This window comes from Pan troglodytes, chromosome 2 (genome assembly GCF_028858775.2).
Source record: "Pan troglodytes isolate AG18354 chromosome 2, NHGRI_mPanTro3-v2.0_pri, whole genome shotgun sequence".
In the NCBI taxonomy this organism is placed as follows: Eukaryota; Metazoa; Chordata; class Mammalia; order Primates; family Hominidae; genus Pan; species Pan troglodytes.
The window spans coordinates 117931473-117958185 of record NC_086015.1 but is presented as its reverse complement, the minus strand read 5'-3'; the positions used below and the strand labels follow the sequence as shown (position 1 = coordinate 117958185).

Here is a 26713-nt window from a genome sequence, read left to right as displayed (position 1 = left end):
TAATGTTGTAAAATGAAAGCCTCAAGTTAGTAATTGATTAAAAAAAAAATTAAACTACTAAAAAATAGATTTTTGTATATCAAAGCTAAATTTGACAGTATTAGGACTGTAATTAATCTTAGAATATCTTCATAATGGGCAAAAAAATAAATATTCTTTTGAAAACAGATACTATTTATGAGAACCTATTGCTATGTGCCATCCATGTGTCTTGCTATCTTCCAAGTCTGCCTATGAAATGCTCCATTGAAAGGTGACCCAAAAGTGTTACATGTGTAAACAGACTAACACTATCAGAAAATGATAGAGGCAGAGAGGGAGAGAGATATGAACTCGTATTGCTAACTATTGCTAAATTATTGCCAACTATTGCTAAATTATTTGGAAATTCTTCATATAAGATTACTTATCATCCACCTAACTTAAAAAGCATTTTCCCAGTTATTATAAAGTTCAAATTAATTTGATTTGTTCCTAAAAAAATGTCAGTTTGCTTACAATTTAAACTTTTATTTAAGGTAGAAAGTTTCCCTTCTGAGCAACAAGTTGTGGGCTGGAAGTGGTAAAAAAAATCTCTAGGAGAGAAAAAAAAAAAAACTAATGAAATTTTGTTGTGGACTAGTTCACAAAGAAATACAAGATTCGTTACATAATGCAGCCCTTTGTTTGTGGAGCCTCTGACAGAATCCTGCAGTTTTAGCTCGAGCTGAAAGCTGCCACCAAAGTCCTCCCTAACTCCAGACAGCTCTGAGTCTTTTTCCCCACCTCCTGCCATAATTACTCTGGCTTCTGATTAAATCACACCTTATGTTTAAGGTCACTAACCTAAAACGACCCAAAGCTACTCATTTCTCTTCTCAACAGTTCCCCACTACTTACTTGTAATATTTGGAAGCCTTGAAAATAGCTTCTGTCCCAACTTATGTAGTCTTTTCTCCAAAAGCAAATGCGATAATAGTTTCTTAAGTCATGGGTTCAAACCTCAGGTGAAAGATTTTAGAAATAATGAGCATGCTAAGGAGCCTGTAGCATTGGGGTGAATCACAGTCATACAACCTAAAGGACAGAGAAAAAGTCTTATTGCTAGTGGTATTTGACAAACGCTGATTCCTCACTTAGGTTTCAGTAGAACTGCATGGTATTGTCTTCATATTTAATAGAAGACTTGTTTATATCATCTCTCCTTTAAAACATTTATCATTTGGGGGCTTATTCTACTGTCTTATTTCTTAAAATATGTTGCTATTAATTTTGGAAAATATTTAAAAATTTGCTTTTATTGTATATAATAATTGAGCTACATTGTAATAAATTCTTGTCATATAATTTTTTATTATAGAATCAAATTTTCCTTTTTTGACCTGGTTTCATCCTCTTTTCTGATACTAATCCAAATTCCCCCCTTCTTTTCTGTGTGAGAATTTCATTACATATAAAAGTCTAGCTTATTTAATCAAGATGTGAAGCAAATGAATGTTTATTAAGTGCCAAGAATGTGACCAATGTCTGTTATCTAGTTAGGAAGAACAGTTTGGTGAATTCAAATTATGAATGTTACTATTATTACTTTGGTTAGAAATGTGTTCAGCAGCAGGTAGCAAATCCTGACTTAAGTGGCTTAAACAAATAGAGATTCAGTTTTCTCACCTAACAGGAAGTCCAGAAGTTGAGAGGTAGGAAATTCCTGGTATATGATAAAGTCTGTGCTGACATCTCTGGGATTCTTTTTGTCTTTGTTTCATGCTTGTCACTTTATGATCACAAAATAGCTGCCACAACTCCAAGCATCATGTCTATGTTCAAAGAGGGAAGGAGGAGGAAACAGAAGGATTGCCTTTTACCTTCCTCTTTGTAACGGAAAAAAAAAGCTTTCTCAGAAACTTGCCTCTCAAGTGGATTGCCACATAGATCTTATTGGCTATAATTGAATCCCTAGGCCACCCTTCTTTGCTAGAGAAGCAAGCAAATTAGAGAATACACTTGTCATAATTGGCTTATAAATTTCAAAACTCATCATCCAGCACTGAGCACATTGACACTCTGCACAAAATAGAGGTCTGCGGCTAGGAAGAATGAGGGAATGAAGTTTGGTTAGGGAATAGTGTCCACTTCCACTGTAATAGTGGGGGGAAAAGGAAACAGTGTGGGCTATAAAAAGTAAAAATTAATTTATGGAAGAAGCAGAACATAAGCTGGACTATAAGATAATTAAAGGAATTCAATCAATAAAATAATGATAGGATACTCTAATTATAGAAAGAATAAAAGCTTAAAAGCAGGAACACATGTTATATATTGTAAGTGGCCACTGTATTGTGAATTCCTTTATTCTTTGAAGATAGGAAATAAGTCTTATTTGTATTTTATTCCTACTGTCTCACACATAGAAGATGTTTATTGAATCATAGTAAGTACATGAATAATATTCTAATCCAGAAGTCTAGACATAATTTAAGAAATCATGGAGATGATAGAACAGAAAATTTAAAATTAGGTCTCCTGTGGAAATACCAAAATAAAGGGAAACACTAACATAGTCTGCATACACCACAGAACACTTGTTGGGAAGTACTGGAACCTAGGATGCCTAAGCAAGATAGAGCAAGTAATGGAGGCTGAAATACTAAGTTAATAATTTGAATTTGATCTGTGAAACCCCAATTATGTTTCTAGAATCATGTTTTTTTAATACACAAACAATAATCTTTAACAAGCTATACAGCCATTTAAGGCATAAAGCCTACTGCTGTCTCTTGCTCACGTTTTCTCCATGTTCAGTTCTCTGTGATCTCCAGGAAAGCTTTGGAAAAATAAAAAGTAGTGTATTGGAGATCTCTACTTCATAATAATAGTTTACAATTATTCAGTTTTTGTTCTACTCCGGTCAAGAGGATTCCAATCAAAAGGATCCTAATCAAGGGGATTATTATATCATTTTAATGAATTAATCACTTTCTTGTTACATAATGACCTTCTCTCTGTCTCTTGTGACAATTTTTGGCTGAAAGTCTATTTTGTATGATATAAGAATAGCCACTCTTACTAGCTTTTGGTTATCATTTGCTTGGAATATATTTTTCCCACCTTTTACTTTGAGTCTATGTTTGTCCCTAAAGCTAAAGTGTGTTGTTGTTGTTGTTTTTTGTTGTTGTTGTTGTTGCTGTTTTAACAGCATATGGATAGTCTTCTTCTTAATCTCGTCAGCCAGTTTGTTTCTGTTGATTGGGGAAGCTAATCCATTTACACTTAATTATTAATAGGTGAGAACTTATTACTGCCATTTTTAAATTATTGTCTGGTTGTTTTGTAGTTCCTTTGTCCCTCTGTTGCTGTCTTTTTTTGTGATTTGATTATCTTTTGTAGCAATATGCTTTGATTCCTTTCTCTTTATGTTTTATATATCTACTACAGGTGTTTTTCTTGTATTTACCATGAGGCTTCCATAAAACAACTTATAATAATCTATTTTAAGCTGATAGCAACTTAAATTTGATCACATACAAAATCTCTACTATTTTACTTCTCCTATATACACACTTCATGTTATTGGTGTCACAATTTACGTCTTTTTATACTGTGTGTCCATTAACAAATCATGTTATTACTTTTATAGTTTTGTCTTTTAATGTTTATACCAGAGTTGAAAGTGATTTACACACTATCATTAGAGTACTAGAGGTCTCTAGTATTTGACTATATACTTGACTTTATTGGCAAGTTTTATACTTTCATCTTTTCATGCTGCTAATCAACATCCTTTCATTTCAGCTTAAAGAACTTTCTGTAGCATTTCATGCAAAGCAGGTACAGTGATGGTGAACACCCCTCAGCATGTTTGTCTAGGAAAGTCTTTACCTCTTCTTTATTATTGAAGGATGGCTTTTCTGAGTATAGCGTTCCTGGTTGACAGGTTGTTGTTGTTTTTTGATCTTCAGTACTTTGAATATGTCATCTTACTCTCTCTTTGCCTGTGAGGATTCTGCTGAGAAATTTGCTGACAGTCTTATGGGGACTCCTTTGAATGTGATGAGTTGCTTCGCTCTTGTTTCTCTCAAAATTCTGTCTTTGACTTTTGACAATTGGATTATAATGGGTCTTGGTGTAGATCTTTGGAGTTCTTTGGACTTCATGAATCTGGATGTTGATTTCTCTCCCCTGATTTGGGAAGTTCCTTACCATTATTTCTTTAAATAGGCTTTCTACCCCTTTCCCTCTCTTCTCCCCAGAATTCCCTAATGTGTTTATTAATTCACTTGTTGGAGTCCCATAAGTCACTTAGGCTTTCCTCACTTTTCGTCCTTGTTTTTTCTTTGTGCTCCTGACTACATAATTTCAAATGATCTGTCTTTATGTTCACTGTTTCTTTCTTCTGCTTGATTAGGTCTGCTTTTGAACTCCTCTAGTGAATCTTTCAGTTCAATTTTTGTATTCTCCAGCTTCAGTAATTCTATTGGGTTCTTTTTAATAGTCTCTATCTCTTTATTTAACTTCTCATTTTGTTCTTGTATCTTTTTCCTAATTTTATTTAGCTATCTCTCAGTGTTCTCTTGTAACTCACTGGGCTTCTTTAAGACATTTATTTTGCATTCTTTGTCAGTTAATTCAGGGATCTCTGTTTCTTTCAGGATGGTTATTGGAGATGACTCTTTGTGTTCCTTGTAGATTTTCTTTGTGATCTGTATATTTGAAGTAGCAGCTACCTTTCCCAGTCTTTATAGACGAGTTTTGATGAGTAGAGACCTTTACCAGTTCATGGTGCTTAATATGAGACAAGATAGAGACATACACCTTGGGGAGCACAATCTAAGACTGGGGGCAAGGCCCTTTACACTTCTTTCCTTGCCTTCTCAAGGAAAAGGCTTTGTTCTATGTTTTTTTCTTATTATACAGAGCAGTGCCAGCTGCAAAGGGATGCCTGCTCCTTTTATTTTTTGCTAACTATCCCTCAGAACCAAGTTCTAATGGTCGTACAAGGCTCAGTACAAGGTGAAATGGAAACTGGCTTCACAGAGGGAACTCTGAAATGCTGAGAATAAGGCCCCCTTCATTCCCTTTCCTACATCATCTAAGAATAACCTCAGTTCTGCCCCATTCCAAATCTTGCAAGGCAGCTCTAACTGTAAGGAGTTGCCCTCCTCATTTCTTTGCTCCTACGCATCCCTGGGAACGAAGTTCTACAGGTGCGTCAGTACACAGTATAAGGCAATATAGGAACTGACCCAACAGAGGGTTCTCTGAGAGGCCAGAGGCCAGGAAGCCAGATGCACACTCCAATCTCACTTTCTGTGGCACAGGAGAAATCATGAGCTGAAGCAGTCCTCTCAGTGTTGAGCTAAGCCAGTCTGGGGGAAGTACTGATATGACATTCTAACATGAAATTGCACTTTTTACCCATGCAAATGCAACTGCTTTTAGTTTGGGATCCTCTAGGGTGGCTCTATTTCTTAGCTACAATCTGAATATATTTTCAAGGTATTTTGGTTCCAACATTGTTTTATCAGTATTTCTGTGGAAGAATGAGAGGTAGAGTTTTCCACTCTGCCATCTTGCTGACTTCACCCCTATTATTTGTTAAGACATTAATTTTACTTGAAAAAAATATGCCATTTGGACTGGCTGATAGACAAAGTATTAAGATATGCACCCCTCAGTAACTTGGCATTTCTAACATGCCTATGGGTCTATAGCTATTTAATTATGTTTACTTGTTACTTTAGGCTTCAGCCTTCTTGATTAGGTTAGGATACATCGGATTATTTGAGCTGAATAGTGCTTCTTATTTTGACAGAAGAATGTCTATTTTGTTTTAATTCAGTGATATATTTTCAGTGGCAGATCTTTAAAATAACTCTTCTAAAACTTGTAATATTTTTAGTATTGGACTTAGTTAAGTTACTTATCTGGGCCTCAGTTGTATCATCTGCAAAATGAGGCAACAGGATTTAACATGGTCTCTAGTTAATTCAAGCTCTAAAATTGTGCGATCTCATTTGTCATTTCAATTCAACATATGTTAACGAATGGAATACTTACATAATGTAAATCAATGAGGTAGAACTTGGGTGGATACAGAGATGAATGTGATTCTTTCATGCAAATAGCTTATAATTTGATGCCTTCAAAACTGAGATGTGTATTCCCCAACACATCCTAGTTCCTTATGTTTGACATGTCATTTATAAATAAGGGTATATTATTTATTTTTGAAGTGGAAGAAATTTATTCCTTTGTTACTATTTTTCATCTCTAGATTTGGAGAAACAAAAATGTGGCCTAAACTATCATTTTAATAATATTGTGCATTTGTATTTCCTCTTCATTGCAAAGCATTTACAAGATTCTGGAATCATTTTCTTATCCATCCCTAAAGTAGCCCAGTGCAAGTAGAAAAGGACAGTTATTCCCCTTTTAGTGATTAGAAAACTGGACCCTGATTTTTCTGGAGTTATATAATATGCCACTGAATGAGAACAGGTAAAAATCCAGGAACTCTCATTTCAAGACTGCCCAGCCAGGTTCCTTTGTATGTTACAGTTTCTTTTAGTAAGTTCTGCAGAGCCTGATTCCTAAATCATCTTTCAAACCAAATTCTTTCTTATTCCCTATCCAAACAGCAGCATAGCCATTGATGATTTCAGATAGATCAACAGGAAAAAAAAATTGTAGTGAAAGAGTAGAATGTATGCAGCAAGAAATGTGCTGTGCAAGCTGTGATACAGTGTACAATGTTTCAGTCTTTAGCTGGAATTAAAATTAGAAGTTGAAAAAACTTGGGGACTCCTCCATCAATCTAATCTAGAAACATTTGACTGTAGGCCCAGCAGCCCACAATGAAACCTGCCCTTTTGCTAGGTGAGAACATCATTCTGAACATGCCACCTTGGAAACTTTGCATCAGTTCTTGGTATCACTAGAATTTTCCTATCCTGCTTTTGAGAAGAGTCAGTGTGAGAACAAATATACTTCTTTTTACAAATCTTGAAAGTAGATCCTTAGAAATAGGTGATTACATTTCCTTCATAACCTAAATCTTTCTATGTAGTAAAAAAGTCATATTCATGTTTGGTCTCATAGTTTCCTTAGTCAAAAAATTTGCATCTAAAAGCCTAGGAAAATGTTTGGCCTGCACAGTTGAATGTTTAAACAGGTGCGCACTGCACTGGTCTGGCTGAAGAAAGGTAGTCTCCTCCACTTGGAAACCCTGACATTAAGAGAATGATTCTTGTGCCAGCTTTCAGGAAAGCTTGTGAAGGAAAAGTTCAGGTGATCCTTAAGTCTTATTACCTGATTATCAGCCCATGTGCCTCCCTTCTGTATTCTCATGAAGAAATTGATTTAATAGATTGAAGATATTATTAAATACATTCTGCATTAATATTATATGTCCTCTTTGAATCCAAGTGGCAATACAATAGAATTTCATTTTATAAATAACACCTTTCAAGCGAACACCACAGGGCACAGTACAAAAGAATCAAAATAGAACACAAATGCTGTAATCAAATGCAGACCCCAGGAAGGCTGATTAAAAAGGCATGTTGCTACTAAGAACAGCCGACAGGGTAAGTATAGTGGGTCATAGCAGAAAAGCCAGCAGAACAGAAGGGCAAACTAAAATAAAATGGACTTGCCTGCCTGAATCACACGGACTTATGACACTCCTTTGTCTTCATCTCTTTTTGAACTCAGGAATTGCAGGGGAGAGGGGGGTGTGTATGTGTGTTGGAGGAGAGAACTAAACATAGGGTCATTAAATTTATCCTCAGTACTCACGCATAGCACAAACAAAAGGAAATCATAAGGATAACCACCTGCAGCTGGCAGAGATGCCTACAGTGTGATTGTGAGACAACCCAACATGGCTTGCTTTGCAGGATACCACTGGCTTTAAGAAAACACAACTGTGAGGTAACAAGTAGACCCCTTCCATAATAGTGAGAACAGATAGTGCTGATGGCCAGGCATAGGTAAAAACGGATGAATGGTGAGAAAGATGTTCTGTGATCCTGACCTCAGTATAGTCTACTCTCTACAGGACTCTCCTCACCCAATTAGCTTTTCTGCTCTCAGCCTCTCACAACCACACTCCTTGCTAATGTCAGGTGTTTGTGGTTTTAAACCCTACCTGTAATTATACAGCAAAAGCACCTGTTCCCTTCTTAAGGGAATTAGGCAAAAGTAGGGGAGGTATTTTGGAATATACTCTCTCCCCATATGTAAAACTAGTTCTAACAATGATCACAGTATCATAGTTTACCAAATTGGTCATTTATTGATGCTTCTCTATTTAATATTAAGAGTAGAACAATATAGGACCAGAATCATAAGAAAAAATTTCTAAATATGTATTTTTCTGAAAAACAGTAACCTATATTTTGCTGGGCACGTGGCTCATGCCTGTAATCCCAGCACTTTGGGAGGCCGAGGCAGGCGGATCACGAGGTCAGGAGTTCAAGACCAGCCTGACCAATATGGTGAAACCCCGTCTCTACTAAAAATACAAAAATTAGCTGGGTGTGGTGGCACATGCCTGTAATCCCAGCTACTCAAGAGGCTGAGGCAGGAGAATTGCTTGAACCCGGAAGGCGGAGGTTGCAGTGAGCCAAGATTGCACCACTGCACTCCAGCCTGGGCAACAGAGCAAGACGCCATCTCAAAAAAAAAAAAAAAAAAAAAAAAAGAATAACCTATTTAAGAGCCACCCCACCCCTCCATAAAAATGTCATAGAAGAAGCAAATATGAGTTCTAGAGTTAATTAAAAAGAAAAGGAAAGAGAAAGGAAAAATGATAATCGAGGCAATTTTTACCTCTCTCAAAGCTTTTGGTTGTTTGTAATGACTCTCCTGAATACCCACTTAGTTGAGATTCTGGTGTGAGATCACTGATGCATACATTTAGGTCAATAGCTTAGTACTTCTGTATATGTTTTTCTTAAGTAAATTATAAACATGTAATTAAAATGTATGTGGGCAGCACTTGGGGGAAAAGGTTATGTACATATACTAGTACTGTCACTTTAAAATATTCTATTATAGGTATTTATCTACTGGCCTCTTATTTTTCTTAATTCTGACAGTATTTGCTTAACTATGCAAAGGGAGTTGGTTTATTAGTAAATGTGAACAGTAGTGCAATCAGTTGAAAATACTGGATTATAATCTCTAATGTGAGTTATTTCATGAAGTGTGTGAGCAAATAATAATATCTGTGCCAGTTACCAATGTATTACCTCCCATTGCCTCCTTCCAAATGTAGTTCTCCTTGGCTGCTCTGCAAAAATGTATCTGGATTCTTTAAATATTTTTTCTTTGCTAGCTGGTTTGAGGGTGCTTTGTCAGTAGAGAAGGTAGGGAGACGTTGCAGAAAGAAGAAATTTTCCTTCCTGGTTGTCATGCACTACTTTGGCAGCCTCCTGCAATGTGCATGGTTTCTCCAGAGCCTGGCTTCTACAACGTAAGCAACCTTTACAGCATGTAGCTCCTGCAGCAAATGCAGCTAACCTGGTACCCAGCAGCTGAAGCACAGGTAGCTTCTCCAGTACGTGGCAGGTAGCAGCTACCCCTAGCACCCACCATACACACACACCTACACACACATGTGTACACACACATTGGGCAATTTATGGCAGAGTGCCTCAGATGAGATGCATCCCTGTAAATAGCTTTCATTAGCACCCTAGAGTGCAGGTGCTACTGATGCAGCTCCCCAGCAACTTCTCTGCCATCCAGTGAGTTATGGCTGTGTGTTGTCCAACAAGGTCTGGATCCTGGTCCAGGGGTCCAGGAGATTTTTGTCTTGAGTCCTACAATGTCTAGATCTCAGTCCAGGGATGGAGGAGACTCTTCCTTGGATATGCTGTCCTAGCCCTGCAAATAATGGCTGTTCCTTACATTTGTTATTCTTCTATTCTTTTTTATTTTTTAAGACAAGGTCTCGCTTTGTCACCCAGGCTGGAATGCAGTGGCATGAACACAGCTCACTGCAGCCTCAACCTCCTGGAATCAAGCGATCCTCTCACCTCAGCCCCACAAGTAGCTGGGACTGCAGGCACACACCATCATGCTCGACTAATATTTTGTAGAAACGGCATTTCACCATTTTGCCCAAACTAGTCTTCAGCTCATAGGCTGAAGACCCACCTCGGCCCTAAGTGCTGGGATTACAGGCATGAGCCCCTGCGCCTGGCCCATGTTATTCTTATATTCTTTAAAGTATTCTTTACTTCTTACTAGCTACTCTTATTACTTTAATCCCGTTATTATTAATAATTTAAACTAACTTTCTATTCAAATTGCTATATGGTCTCTGTATCCAAACAGGCCCTGACTGACACATACCCAAAGAATATTAAAATAATCTATATTCTTTGGGAGTAGGAGAAGATAAATATGATAAGTCGTCTTTTTATAGAACAGATTAGTATTGGTACAATGTGCCTTATCTAGGGCTGGCTATTAGATGGACAAAAAGTTTTGAGAATTTGCTGCTGCACTGAAAAGTGCTACAATAATAATAATATGGTGCTATATATTAGTCTGACTGTACATACAGTTTAAATATCAAATTTTTAAATATTTTACATGATTTTGCTGAGACTTGTTAAAAATGTAAGCTATAGTGAAGCAAACAACAAAGGCTGGACTAAAAAATAATTTGTTGACCCTGAAAAGATGTTGCAAAATAATAATTCTATAATGTGAATTTGTAGATTATTAATGCTAGGATAATGATAGCCATCATTTATTGAGAACTGAGAAAATCCTCAGCACTTTATATTAATTTATTGGATCCTCATATTAATTAATAGAAGTGGATATTATTATCATCCCTATTTTACAAATGGGAAAAGAAAGACTTGGTAAGGTTAAGGAACTGGCCTGAGGTGATATACATAATAAATTTCAGAGCCAAAATTTGAATCTAGATCTGCCTATGAGCCCTGAATCTTAACCACTGCCCACTGCTTCCAGAATACTGACACTGAAGCAAATGGCAAGTCATTTGTGAAAACAAACCCAGGATACTTGTTTTTGTTGGTTTTCATCAAAGATCCAGAAAAAGAAACTCTGAAGTATCCCTAGAATGTATAGCACACCCTGAGATATTTCTGAGATAGCTAACCTATTACTTTTTTTTTAACAAAATATGGACAAACTGGATGAACATAGTGATCAAATCCCCAGAACCAAAGTGTTAACAGTGTATCACAACCTAGCAGCCTTTATTCAGAGCTGAATTGAAGGCAGATGAAATATTAACAGCAGTTCTAGCAGCATAAAATGAAATATGAGATCCTGTATCAGAAATTATTAGTAACCTGTTAAAAGAAATGCTGAAAAATGGCAGTTACCAAATTAAAACTGGGAAACAGAGCCCAAATGGGAAATTTCAAAAAGTTTGGAGGAAAATAAATGACAGATTGTCCTCTTGGCTCTTATTAGTATGCCATCCTAAATCCTACTTGGCAATGGGTGGTGGAGGTGAAATAAGAACTGCATTGCTGCCAGTGCTGGTCCTCAGATTTGTAGTCCTAAGTGTCTGTGATGGTGTCTGGGATTGATTGGAAAAGTAGTTAGAAGTTGGTAGCATTTTAGCTTTATCTAAGTTAAAGAGTGTGGAGACTCTTATTATGAAAGGCTTTCTCTCATTTGTGAATTGGCCCCTTTGCTCCACTTTTGGATGGCTGGCTTCCTCCATGCCCTGCTACACTAAATATTCTACATGGGAAAGCTATTTTCCTTAAACGCCTTCAAATTTAAAGCATCTATTTGTATATGTTGGTGTTTATGACTCAAAATATCTAGCATCAAATAAAAAAAGAGAGAGATTACAAATACAAAATACCAACTAGTAAATGAAGGACATATTTTTCCATTAGTAACTGAGAGCATAGAGATTACTATGAGCGGAGTTGTTGAGCAGTTGATGCCAAAGGGAGAAAAAAAAGGAAATGAGCTATAGAACCATAGAATCTTAGTGTTGGCAGAGACTATGGAGTTTATGCAGTCCTACCCTATCATTTTTCAATGAAGAGACTGAGACATGGGGAGTTAAGGGACTTGACTTGCCCAAGACACATAGTTGTTTACTGACAGTCAGGCCAAAAACATTTCCCAACTCCCAGCCCGGAACTCTACAGTTCAGCATGCTACTGCCGTCCTCTACTGAAAATTAACACTAACTCAGCCTGGAACATAGAAGAATTCAGCATCTGTGGGGAGTGAAAGAAAAGATGAATTTAGAGCTGGAAATCAATCTGGGAAAAGAAAAGAGGAAACGGATGATTTGTCATTGTGACTTGTTGGTCAAGGTTGTATAAGATATTTTGTGTCAGTTACTCCCCTGTGCATTCCTACAAAATACAATGAAATTATTTTGTTATAATTCCCCAGGGTTTATATTTATATGTACAGGTTTTATTTGCTTGGTGAATTCACCATGTACAAGTCATCTCCAGGTGTAGATTGGTTTGTGGATGGCATTGCTATTGAACCTTGTCATTTACATGGGTCTGACTTTCCTTCTCTAACAGTAAAGTATGTTCCAGGGGAATCTTCTTCATGGGATACTCCTAACTGAGGGTCAGAAGTAGGCTTAAGATGTAAGAATTATCTTCTATTAACCCTTGTATTCTGATAATCTCATGGAAAACTTGGGCCATATGTGGGACTTTTAATCAGGCTAATGAATTAGGTAAAATAATTTTCTTTATTTGGAAGCACAGAGTAATTTGAAGTAAACCAGTAGCAAATAAGATACAATAAAAATGTCCCAATAGGATCCCCTGTGAAATAGCATTCTAGCAGTATAGATCTTCTAGTTTAGTCAAATATTTTTCAGAACAGAGCAACCAGAAATGAGAGAATCAGATAATATGATGAAAACTACAGATGGAATGCTTTGCATGAAAAGTGATTATATACAAGAGAGGGCTTAGGAGTGGGTAGGAGTAGAGTTGGAAAAGAGTGGGTAACTGAAATAAGAGAAGATAATGCTTGACCAGGTCTAGTAAAATATTCCCTGCCACAACCACTATTCCATGAAGAGATTGAGCCAAGAGGCCTGAATAAACTAACCTTAAGTTCAGAGTTGCCATTATTGTGGGAGGCATCAGGGAGAGCACATCCGGATTTGTGTTACACAGTAATCACTGCTGGGTGTCAGCATTCATCAGCCAGATGGTCAGACCCACAATTAATCAATTAGGCTGCGATGATCAACTGGACTACGTTTTCCCCTTTGGTAAAAAGCCCTCATCATGCGGTTAAGGCCAATAACACTTTTATCCTGTTGCTTTTGGAGAAGCTTCTAAAAATTCCTCTTTTCTTTTTTGGGCCTCTAGTTACTGGACAACTGTTAGGCTCCAAGTTGCTTTGACAACATAGATACCCAAATTCAAGGATTTCACATAATAGATTTTCAACATCCTGTGTCTTCAAGTATAATGTTTAACATACCCAGACAGAAATAATCTTTTTAAAGCAGCAGTGTAAGCAGTGTTACTCAACTGATTTTACTAGAGTCTTCATATTGATTCCTCTCAATCCAGTGGAACAACACTGGAGGGGGATTCTTTCACTGGATACTTATAAAGATGATATGATATGATAATCAAATAATATGAATAATAAGCAATTTACTGAATGTTCACCATGTGACAGGTACTGCTGAGATAAGGGTTAATGAACATTGATTCAGTGCTTACAATGATTCCATGAGGATGATAATATTATTTCCATTTCAAAGAGAGAGAAACTGAGGCTAGAAAGCTCATTTGCCCAAGATTAAACAGTTAGTAAATATGTGTTCAGATGACTTAATACCCTCTGAAATGAAAGCTGAAAGTTTATTTTACATTTTCTTACCCATATACATCTGTGCATCTCTGAGGGACAACATTTAGGAATATGTGGTGGGTCCTCATTACTCCTCTTAAAAGGACTTTAAAGAAATATTTTACTCGTGTTTCCGAAGTCTGTTGCTCTCCTTCTGTTTTCCATGCTGTTTTATTCTACATCATGTGACTTGAGATTGCTTTCTTCCTTCTTTATGGCCATTACTACCATTTCCTGATAGTTATCAGTCTTCACCTGGCATCTTCATCTAGATATGGTTTCTCTAAGTCTGTTCAGATACCAAGACTTTTTTTTATCAGTTGACTTATAGAGCAATTTGCCTCCTCTGAAACAAAATGTCTATCACTAATTTTTTTATGTTGAACCTTGTTTTTCTATCTATTTTATTTTCCCTCTCCCCTTGCTATATTACAGTACTACTGCAGAGGGAGAAGTGTTTGAAGTCCTGTTAGTGGGAGCATCACTTCTTGATGGTGGTCTAATGAAGGTCTATGTTGGCCCCATTGAGTAGAAATATGGTCACAGAGTCATAATTCCCCTATGTTTTATCATTAACTGGTAACTCTCTTTTCTCTAAGCTCTTCTCTACCCCCACCCAAGCTCAACTTAAAGAGTACTCCTCTTTAACCATTTCATACAGGCTATATACAGACACTATTAACCCAAATGTACACCTTTGAGATATCAGACTCATTTTATGAAATATGAGGCTTTTCTTGCTATTTAACTGCAGTGCCTTGCATTTTATTTGTTTTGCTACTTACTGAATTGGGAAAACAGTACCAAAATACTAGGATAGTATATGGGAAGTCACCATTTCTTAATTCAAGTTTGGGAGCATGGGGAAGAAAAGACATTTCAGAAACCTTAATGAGCATCTTTTATCCTCCAGGGCTCTACCAGTGCCCTCTTTTTCTGACTGTGGTACTCTGTTTTGTCCTTGCTATGTTTGGTAGGCAGCTTTTTTTTTTCTCTTGATGCTTCTTTTTTTACAGTCCTACAATCTTCACCCCAGAGCTGATGAGGCGCTTTCATTTTGACCTGCAGTATTTCTGTGTATTGCAGAACAGAGCCCTGCCATCTAGACTGCCTTTCTGCTTCATTTTGCTCCTGACCTAAACCCCCCTGCTATTCCAGGCCTGGCCTCTCATGACCAGAGACTGCTGACTCATCCTGGCCTGTGCCAAGCTGTGCAGTCGCTTAGTGATGTGGACAGGAGTCGAAGGACTAGAATGAGATCACTGAACTCATTTCACTTGTTGCTTACGGTACAGTCCAGCATGAGCTGGAAATGTAGGAACCTCAGCCTCCCGAGCAGAAAGAGTAAGTAGATAAAACACAGCGCATCACCAAGTCCTCAACAAGCAGTAGTCGGGTGGTGGGTGGGGGCTCGCTCTATCATGGCCGTGGCTAGGGCATTCTGGTTCATCAGGAGTTTTCCTTTGTCCTCTCTTCTTCCTCTTCTCCACAGTCGTACCCTTCCCCCCTTCCCTGAACTTCCCTTCTGAAAATGTCTGGATGGTACAGCAGTGATCTGGGCAGAAATGAAATTTGGCTAATAAGCAGCCTCTGCACAAAATTCTGGAACAGTGACACTGTTGAAATTGCTTAGTTTAGTTTGTCTACTGGGAACTCACATGAACTTCCCAACAGAATTCAAGGGGATGAAATCTTTTTTGTTCTGTTTTGTTCTCCTTTCCTTTTTGATTCTCTTTTTCTTTCTGTTTTGAGGGAGGTAGTTTCAGGAGACATGGCTGCATTCTGGTGTGGTGTAAAGTTTTCCGTCGGGAGACAATAATGTACATTCCTCTGGCAGGACGGGATGGGTTTTTTTTTTTTTTGTTTCTCTTACTGTTGTTTATTTATAAGACATTTCCTCCCAGTTAGTGGAAGTTAGATCGTAAGAGGCTCCAGTGATTTTCCTTCCACCTCCCCTCCCTAATTTCTGTGCTTCAGCACTCTGGAACACTGTGAACTCGACAAACTAATCAGAGCAGGGAGCTTAACAGCCAGGCCTGGACACCCTCAAGAGACTGTGTGCTGATTCTCAGTCGTCACTCCTTGGATCAGGAACCATAGTCCTGGTGAGTGGTGAGGTTCCAGAATTTGATGTGTCAAGGATTTTATTCTTGGTGTCTCTAAGGCAAGCAGGAAATAAAGGGTGTTTTTAAAACAAACAAACAAAAAATACAATTAAAGAAATACTACCAAACAGTCAAATGGAATGATGAAGATTTTTAGCGGGCACAACTGAGAGCACTCTACGGACAATGGCAGAGCCTTGAGGCTATGCTCAGGAGCAGCCTGTAGGCATAGGTTTCATACTGCCACCGATGGATGACAGCCTTGACATGCCTAGCAAACATGCTTGTGGGGGGAGGAAGATAGGTGAGTGGGGGCAGGGAGGTAGTATTCAGGGAGGTAGTTGGGGGAAGTGAAAGTGGAATTAATTGTTCATTTGGAGTTTCACTCCACCAGCTTTCCATGCATTTCTGTTCTGAGTATTTACATTATGCTCACAGTACTTACATGCCTAGCTAAGCAGGAGAGAATATCTATAGTGGATGTAGAGCAAACATTCTTGCTAATACTGTTCTAAAGATCACTTTGCTAACAACTGGTTGCTTTTAAATGTTAGGGAACCTCCCCACACCCGACCTTTGGAAAATATGATTTGTCACACCCTCTTCTTTATTCTTCTGCATTCATAGTATCAAGCAGAAGAATGCAATGAGAATCCTTATTTGGTTCCCAGGAAATTTATCATCCTGCCACAGGAAAACTAAATGACTGTCCTCACAGTATTAAACCCAAATATAGTATTGTCCTCAATATAAGGGACACTGATTGAATGTGCTCTGGGAAGTTGTTGAAGGAATGGAGTGGGGATGGTTGCATCCTGTCTGATGCGAGACTGGCAGAGGAGTCCACGGACCAGCTTTCGTAGCCAAAATGTGCCTTCCACATCCTTCTTAATAACTCATACTCTCCCTAAAAGTAGAATTCCTGTTGGAATGTGTTTTTATCCTGTTACCATCAGGTCCCTGCCTAGTTTCTTTTCTAGAGGTATTCCATCTTACTGGGTTTTCTCATCTTCTTTCTATTTCAAGAATCTGGCATGTTCATTAAGCATGGAAAAAACAAAAGACGAAACAAAAACCAAAAAAACATGGTGGCCATAAAAGCATTCGATTGTGTGGCAGCATCTGAAGTGAATTGCTTTTTGGAAAGAGGGGGAGTCTTTGATGTCGCCAATATGGTTCTCATAGGCTGAAACTTCCAGGAATCACAACCCAGCCTAAGGGGCACTTACTCTATGTTCTTAAATTTTAGGAAAGAGATGTTATTTTATTGTTTTGGTTGTCCTTGCTGTTAACACATTGCCAGTAGATTTCTCCTAGAAGTTTAAAATGCTTTAGCAATGGATGGTTTTACATTTAACCAGATGTGTATTGTATGTGCCTGTTGCATGTACTCTTGTCCAAGTAGGTACAGCGATCCAGCATATTACATTGGTACTCAGCTTTGGAATTTTGTTTGCTATACTGAGTGCTTCAGATTCTTAACCACAGAACTCATACATGCTCATATATCCCAAGTTTCCTATAGAGACTGACCCCTGCTACAGCCTTATCAGGTTTGTCAGTGGCCTCTAGGACAGAGTCAGCTTCCTATCACAATTCCTATAGTTTGTGAGGCACATTAAATTTATCAGCTGTCATTGTGATAGGAAATAGTCTCAGAGTTTTATTAGGGCTAGTATGGTAAAAGTTTAATGTTATATTAATAGTAAAGTTTGCCTATTGTAGTTAGCTCATGTTAGTTAGGACTATACTATTTATATGTATAATATTTCTTGGGTAATTTTCATTAGTTATGTTGTTTTCTAAAGAAAAAAAGTTGAAAGGGAAATGGTGTTTACAATACATTATAAAAAATGTAACTAGCTCTTAGGCCATTACCACCAAGACCTACATAGGAGGTTAACATTCCTCAGTTAATATTCAAACTGCCCAGACTCCCAGGAAAACTTGTCTCGTAGTCTCTGGTAGGGATGTCTATTAGAACTGCGTTGAAGGCAAGCTAGATCTCTAACACTTTGAAAACATGTTATTATTGACTACATATGAAATTATATAAGCAACTTTAAGAAGAGAATAGGTGAAAACAAATATTTAAGAGTATTCCCAAGACATGACATTTAAAAAAATATAATCTGCCAGAGAGATTTTTCTTATAGTTGCTAAGGCTTGGAGTTCCAAGTGGCCATGGAAGAATTTCATGATTAAATTGAAATATATGAGAAGTCAGAATTTGATTAGTGTACCTCTGATACAAAGGCAAGACAATGATGTATTTTTTGTGCTTCAATGGCTATATTAATATTACCTATTTTTTCAATACCTTGATCATAAGCCTTCACAATGCACTGTCAATAACTCAATTTCCTAGTGCTCACCTGGAAATTCTAATTTCATTAAATTAATGAGGATGCATGTTGTGAAATGTGTATTTTCTTGCGTGCATATTTTAGCTGTAAGTACTTCCTATATGCTATATTCATTTAATTAGGCAGTCGCAAATATACACAAATGAAATTGCTAAATAACAGAATTGTCATTACCCCAATAAGAAATTGTTCTTTCTTATTTGTATAGAAATGGTTTTTAGTATTTATGTGATTCCCCTAAGAAAGACGTATATTTTAAAAACTTAAAAAGGAGTTGATTGCTTGTATCATATGATTGTATGTGTATGTTAGCTTATAAATGCCTACATATATGCACAACCATATATCTATATTCAGCTATTAAAAATATGACCAAATTCTAGCCAGCCTTACTTGCCTTTGATTTCAGTCAAATGTTTTGGTCATAATGACCATAAATGAAATGTAGCTGACTTTTTAACACACTGACAACACCGAAAGTTTACACAAATATTTATGAACAGTATTTGCAAAAAGAAAGATGTAGTTAGCTGATAAGTTTGGTAATTATCCTTCAGCAAATATACATGTTAGCTTATCAACCTAAATTCTATTATGTACAACTTCAAAATATTAATTGCTATATATATAAAAGTTTAAAATTAAGTAGAAAGAAATTAATTGATATTATCTTAAAATTGAGCATATGTTTAATGAATTCATTTTATTTGATAAGACTGAGTACATATACAAATGATCCCATTTTAGTTTCTCAGCTATTTTACTATATGTTAAATATTTTGATGCTGTATTTACATATTAGCATCAGCAACCATAATTTTTCTGATACCTTTTCAAGATCAGCCAAATCATATCCTTGACAAGTCACACTTTTTCTCTGAAGTTTTCCATAAAACCCAAATTAAAAGTGATCTGACATTGGTAGCATTTTACAAATCTACCTTCATTTAGCATTTATATGTGCTTTTAAGTTGAAGTTTTTTCTATATATGAAACTGCAAGTGGTTAGAGGGCAGGTATTGTGTTTTAGGTTTGTTAATTTCTCTCCCAACCAGTGTCAGATTGGCTCAGTCTGAGTGGAGGATCAATGAATAGGTGATGAATGAATGGATATGTACATGTCAGTGCGTTGACAGTGAATACATCTTGCTTATCATAGTGAAAGAAACAGCCGGACACAGTGGCTCATGCCTGTAATCCCAGCACTTTGGGAGGCCGAGGCGGGCAGATCACCTGAGGTCGGGAGTTCGAGACCAGCCTGATAAACATGAAGAAACCCCCTCTCTACTAAAAATACAACATTAGCCGGGCATGGTGGCGCATGCCTGTAATCCTAGCTGCTCGGGAGGCTGAGGCAGGAGAATTGCTAGAACCTAGGAGGTGGAGATTGCAGTGAGCCAAAGTCATGCCATTGCACTCCAGCCTGTGCAACAAGAGCAAAACTCCATCTCAAAAAAAAAAAAAAAAGAAAAGAAAAGAAAAAAAGAAACATGTCCATGTCTAGAACACAAATTGGTAAAGTCTTCTATATCTGAGCCTCCTTAACTCCCACATTAGATCTTCCAACTATCTGACAGCATTTCCAACCATTTACTAAGATTGCTAAGGTTCCCCAGAATGCTTGGATAATTTCTGATGGAACATGGGATCTTCAATTTGCAGTAGTTCCATTCATTTTCCTGGACTTATGAGGGTGACCGAATATCCAGCTTGGTCAGCTCATGTAGTCAGAAAGTACCAGACTTACCTATAATGCATCATATTAACCAACAGTCTCTCCAACTTGTCAATACTTGTTCTTCCTTTCCTCAAACTTCCACATCCGTGGAGGTCAGGTTGATGTCAGTTATGGAAAGGCATGAAGACTGGCTATGGATGCCCTGTGAACTAGACAGGAGAGAGGCGGGGCAGACATACAGCACAATAAAGAGCAGGGGCAAGAAGACTGGCAGCCAAATCATTTGCACTGTCTTAACAAGCACTAATTAAATGCCCTGTTTGAGGTAAATAATAGCTGAAAATAGCCTACTGCAGTTGTTTCTCATCAATGAGTAGAGAAATAGGTGGAATCACTTAGTGCTGTTTCATTCATTAAGCTGCAGCACACTAAGCCTTCTTCAGAGGAGAGGGGCATCAAGTCGAGCTAGCCTCTAAAGTACCATTTGCTAAATGCCCATTCTAGCACCCTAGATGGTATTCTGCTGACAAGAATCACATCCAGAGAGTAACTGCATGTACTACAAACTGACCCTAATAAACAATTTAAAGAAAAACCCAAAATATTGTGTATAATAAAACATGCTTTAATCTTACCCATTTTCAATTGTCAATCAACTTAGCAATCCCCAAACTATATCTAATTCTGTCCCCTAAACCAATTTTTTTCCTGGAGTTTATATATATAGAATATTCCTTTTCATCTCTTTATTTTCCCTGCTCACTCTCTAGTAAACTGAATTCCTAGATGTAAGCAGCCACAGAAAGAAAAATGACACGTAATGGATAATTAACCCTTGAACAATGGAAAGTTAACTCTCCATAGAAATGCCAAAAACTGAAATGTTTTGTTATTGAATTTATTCTCCTTTGGGAGTTAACACTAATGGAGAACATCTCCATTAGTACAAACCTGGCACCAAACAACCTGTTCATCCTTAAGCTATGAATGCTGCACTCACCTTCCAGTTCATTCTGGCAGGATTTGTAGCACGATGTCCTCCTGGGTAGTCATGTACAAACCACTCTGAAGGGCAAAATTATATGAGTGCCTAATCCACTTGTGAAAATTAAAGAAAGGGGATCTTTTTTATGAAAAACACCTAATATGGAAAGACACAAATTGTAATAAAAAGTGTTAGCACCTTGCACCTCCTGCTAATTGCATTCCTAGTCAAGAGGAAGCAAAATTGTATAACAAATGTTAGAGGTACCTCATGAACAAAGTGCAAAGAATTGTCTGTTCCTTTCAATAGTGAATTGAAAAAGAGTAGCAAACCTGTTTAAGCTATGTATAGTAGCTTTAATTTTGGCTTTTATACATTTTGGCTTTTATACTATTATCCTCATTTGTCTAATGAGGATAATAGTAACCCATTCAACTTACTGTATACAGACTGTACTGTACACAGACTGTTTCTTCATTATATTCATTAAAGATGGATTTAACATTAATTCATTCATTCACCCATGTATTTTTTAGTTTAAGAAATATTTTTGGGCCAGATGCAGTGGCTCACACCTATAATCCCAGCAGTTTGAAAGGCCAAGGCAGGAGGATCCCTTGAGCCCAGGAGTTTGAGACCAGTCTGGGTAACATAGCAAGATCTCATCTCTACTAAAATTTTTTAAAAGTAGCCAGGCATGATGGCACATGCCTGTAGTCCCAGCTACCGAGGAGGCTGAGATGGGAGGATCCCTTATCCCTTGAGCCCAGGAGTTTGAGCTTGCATTGAGCTATGATTGCACCACTATACTCCAACCTGGGCAACAGAGCAAGACTGTGTCTCAAAAAACAAACCAAAAAAAAAAAAAAAGGAAAGAAACATTTTTGAATCCCTGCTCTGTGTCAGTTATTATTCTAGAAGCTAAAGATTGATTCATTTATTAATAAATATTTATTGAGGAATTCATATTATGTACCCAACACTATTCCAGGGGTTGGGGATACTGCAGTAGATTTTAAAAAAAAACAGAAATCTTTGTTCTCCTTGTAGTTACTTTCTAGATAGGAGAGACAGAAGATAAAATATATATATATGGAAAATATGTGGCATTTTATGAAAAGTGCTATGGAGAAAATTTAAAGAGGAGAAAGAGTGTATACATGTGTGTTTGTGTCAGGGATAAGTTTGCAATTTTAAATAGGGTGGAGAGGTAGAGAGGGAAGTCTTAATTGGGGGACAGCATTTGAGAAAAGACCTCAATGAAAGTGAAGAAGCAAGTTTTGTGGATATCTAAGCAAAAGCATTTTCAACAGTGGAACCGTCAAGTGCAAAGGCCTTGGACATGAATGTATCTGAAAAGTTTGAGCGATAACAAGGAAGTCTGTGTGGCAGAATCTGAGTGGGTAAGCATGAGACTAGTAGGAGATGAAGTAAGGGAGACAAGGGTGTCTGATCACATGGGCCCTAATATGCTGTTGTGAAGGCATTGGCTTTGTCATTTACAATACAAAGATGAATACAACATGGTCTCAAGTTGCTCACTAGAGGAGAGGCAGATAGGGAAACAAGTTGGGGTAATACCATTATGCTAAGTGCCGTAACTGAAGGATGTTCAAGGAACTATGGAGGCACAGTGAGTGTTCAGCTGAACATATCTTGGACTGGGGGATCAGAGGAAGTTTCACAGAAGAGCTGATAAATCCATGCTGGGAATGGAAGGATTTTCCCAGATGGTCAGAGGGAGGAAGAACATTCAGTAAGGGAGCCAGCAGGGGCAAAGGCAGTTAACTAGAAATAGCATGGCAGAGCTGGGGAACACTATCACTTATGTGTAGTAGGGGAGTACAGAGAAACGATGCTGTAGATGCAGGCAGGGAACAATCATGTTGGACCCTGATTGCCATGCAAAGAAGTTTTAACTTCATCTTGTGGCATTCAGGGAGCTATTGAAAGGTTTTAAGTAGAGAAGGTTAATGATGAAATTGTGTGATACAAGATCACCCTGTCAGCAGGGTAGAGGATTGATTATAGGAATGGGAGAATAGAGGCAAGAAAATGAGTTAGGAGGCAACTGAAATTGTTCAGACAGGAAACAATGAAGCCCTGAACTAGGACAATAACTGTGGGAATAGACAGAGAGGAGGAGATATGTTCAAGAGATAGGCAACATTGACACAATTTAATAACCTTTGGGCTGGGCATGGAGAGAAGGAATTTTGGATTGCTCCCAGGTTTCTGCCTTATACAACTAAGCAAGAAAAGCTATGAGGAGGAAGAGTAGATTTTGGAGGATGGGGGAAGATTACAAATTTACTTTTGAAGGTGTTTAATTTGGGGGTGTTAGGGGAGCATCCAGACTGGCAGTTGGATTTAGTCAGGAATGCTGGAGATGTCAGGGACAGACTTTGGCAGTCATCTGAATCATCCGAATCATGGTAATAGTTAAAATTATGGAGTGGACATTTCTCAGGAAAAATATATTGAAAGATGACAAAAGGGAGAAGGTCCTTTATATACAGTGCATTTCTGGAATGGAGAGAGGAAGAGGAGCCTGCAGAGATTATCATGAGCAACTATTATGTGCCAGTCATTGTGCTAGATAGTGGGAGAACCAAGATGACTGGCGCCCAGATCCTGCTGCAGAAGTGTCCATAGCTTGTCCAAATATAAGAGGTTCTTATTACCATCATCACCAACCAAAGGATAATGCTAACAGAGGGAATGCCCAAACTTAACTAGGAAAATCGTGCAAAATATTTAATTGGCATCAAGGGAGATGATTATAAAGGCAAAATCCTGGAAAGTTTGCTGCATTCATTTTTGCTATACACCTCATTTCTGATCTTTCTAAAGCTTGTATGTGTATGTTCCAGTGTTAGCATGGGTTCAAGCTATTGGCAAAACAAGCCAGGTGTAAATTATGGTAGAATTGAAATCGATAGTGCTTTGAAGTACTGGAGTGCCCAGTTCACATCAGGGCATGCGTCTGTGTTCACTGAAACATGGCTATCAAGTGCACCTCGAGTCATTAGATGTGTTATCCAGTGAATAACAACATAATGATATTTTAGCAGAGCAGCCTTATGATAAATTCTGCTTTAGTGAAACTCCATATACAGAGCAATTTCTCCTGGCCGTGTACATTGCATGGCAAAGAAAGGATATCCTGCTGTGTATCAGAAGGCTGTAATTTCATTTAGGGGTTCTATTGACATCGTAAACTGCAAGAGCAGAGCTCAAGTGGCTATTTAAGTCATAGGAACTTCAAGCTAAAATTACTGCCTAGTCCTAATCGCCACCTCCAGGGGACTCCTGCCTATACATATGTGCTTTATGTTTCTATCTTTGTGTCTATAAATACTCAATCACTCCAGAGGCTGAGGTGATAAGCTGTTCTAAAATATGACAGGTATCTGTCATGTTTGCAGCTGGTACAGGCTTAAGGGCTAAACGCAGTTATATTATTCATTGACGATCAAATGATAAAAGGGGCCAGAACTCCCCAACAAAGTTCAGAGTACAGGAGTTCTTGTTTCTTTGCTTTAAGACATTCTCTACTCAGTTTAAAGTCAGGATCTTCCAGCATGTTGAGGCTAGAAAAAAGGAACTTTTACATTTACCTGTGCAGCAAGGTTAACAGCCTATACATCCTTACCCCAACTTGCCCTTCTTTGCCTTGACCCATGCTCACTTGTGAAAATAATAGTACTGTAGTCTTGGTATTTAGTAAGGCATTATATAGTGTCCCCTAAAAGTGATTCCCTAGATATCTAACAGGGACATTCTATTTTGATATATACTCAAACTAAAAATAGGAAACCATCATATTGGAGTTGAATGCTTATACTCTAAGGAAAATACATTTATATAAATTTGCAAATTGTCAAATAGTATTTATTAAGTGATACTTTAAAATTGACTCCAGGAAACCAATAGGAAAGATTCAAAGTTAAGTATGTTTCTCCTTAGTTTGTAATTAAATTTTCATGTTCGTGCTCCCACATGAACAATCAACTTTGTCAAAAGTGGGCACTACAGGCCGGGCGCGGTGGCTCATGCCTGTAATCCCAAGCACTTTGGGCTCTTTGGGAGGCCGAGGCAGGCAGATCACCTGAGGTCAGTTCAAGACCAGCCTAGCCAACATGATGAAACCTCGTCTCTACTAAAAATACAAAAATTAGCTGGATGTGGTGGCACACACCTGTAATCCCAGCTACTCGGGAGGCTGAGGCAGGAGAATCGCTTGAAACTGGGAGGGAGGTGGAGGTTGCAGTGAGCTGAGGTCACACCACTGCACACTCCAGCCTGGGCAACAGAGCAAGACTCCGTCTCAAAACAAACAAACAAACAAACAAAAAAAGTGGCCACTATGAGATTGGACACTACAATCTAACTTTCTTCAGTCATTATGCTACTTATGTTTTATTTGTTTGCTCTTTTCTGGGCTTGGGATTAATCTGTCTACATGCTGTTTAATACCAGATCCCAGCAGAATTATCATGGTTCAGAAAATCCCAGCAGAATTATCAGGGTTTGAAAAATCTCAGTAATAATGGAATTTTTCATTCTTCATAAGGTAACTGTATTTTACAGTCATCCTATTAACCCTTATGTCACCCCGTTGAGAAAGGAAGCTTGAAGAGATAGACAGCCACACTTACCAGGCTGAGACTAAACTTTTTACTTTCCATATTACCTTTTCCATTGTTCCAGTGCTTCCTCACAATACTTAATTTTTCCCTTAAATAGTACAATTAAAAATTAAAATCTGTAAGAGCCAAATCTCTGATATCTGTTACCTCAATACTCTCATTTTATGTCTAAACAATATAATATACCATTGTGATAATTTTTAGAATGGCTACTGCTCTGGTAAGAATATCCTTAAATCATTTCTCATATATATTTCTCAATATATTCTGTAGACATCTATAAGCTCCAAGATGAGGCAGGGCAACTCTTTTGTTGGTTACCTGAATTTAGGCAGTAGAGCAGTGTGGTTAAGAGTGAAGACTACGTAGATTCTACAACACTGTAACCTTAAGAAAACTAATTCTCATGACTCAGTTTCTTTATCTGTAAATTAAGGATGAGGAGAAGGAGGCGGGGGACCATAAATTTATTTTTATTATAAAATTACTGTGGGGAGTAAGTAATCTAATAAATGTAAAATATTTAAACCAATACCTAGTATATATGCTGTTATCATTATTACCATTATCATCCTCCTCATCATCACTCACTCTTATGCTATAGGATCATTAATACTTGTTAGGAAAAAAACCCACGTGCACAGACACCATCATATGTGAACACACTCCCCTGACCTAGGAATCCTTGCTTGTCCTAGCTGTGTAAGCTTTACGTACAGATTGATCTTAATATTATCCCAAGCAGAGAACATATAAGGAATCCATGCTTTGGATGAAGTGAGCTTGGTACTGAGTTTACTTTTACCACTGGTTTCAAGTAGCTGATATAAGATCACTTCTTTGGTGGGCTTCACTCCTATTACCTACTCATTGTCTCTGGCTGCTCTCATCTTATTACTTAAGTCTTTCATGTCTATTTTCCCTCCAAACTGTAAATTCTGTTAAGCATGGTCTAGTCTAGGTCTGTTGATCCACTGGTTTAGGTCTATAGATCAGTCTACTACTATTATTCAATAAATAAATGTAAGGTCAAATAATGAATGAAGGAGTTTCCTTCTATTTCCAGCTTCTTGGTTAGGTCCTAGTCCTGG

At 37.7% G+C, this 26713-nt stretch overlaps 1 protein-coding gene across 48 annotated transcripts in view; it reads left to right on the top strand.

The window, feature by feature from the left end:
- Window positions 1-26713, top strand: part of ZBTB20 (zinc finger and BTB domain containing 20) — an 830436-nt gene that overhangs the window by 504959 nt on the left and 298764 nt on the right. The window contains exon 1 of one of the 48 annotated variants that reach the window (XM_063806124.1): window positions 15060-15180. The exons of 46 other annotated variants lie outside the window; for them this stretch is intronic. The gene's annotated coding sequence lies outside the window, so the exon portion shown is untranslated. Of the gene's footprint in view, window positions 1-15059; window positions 15181-15848; window positions 15942-26713 lie in introns of those variants that run through there. One more of the 48 variants, XM_063806125.1, reaches the window with a different exon arrangement.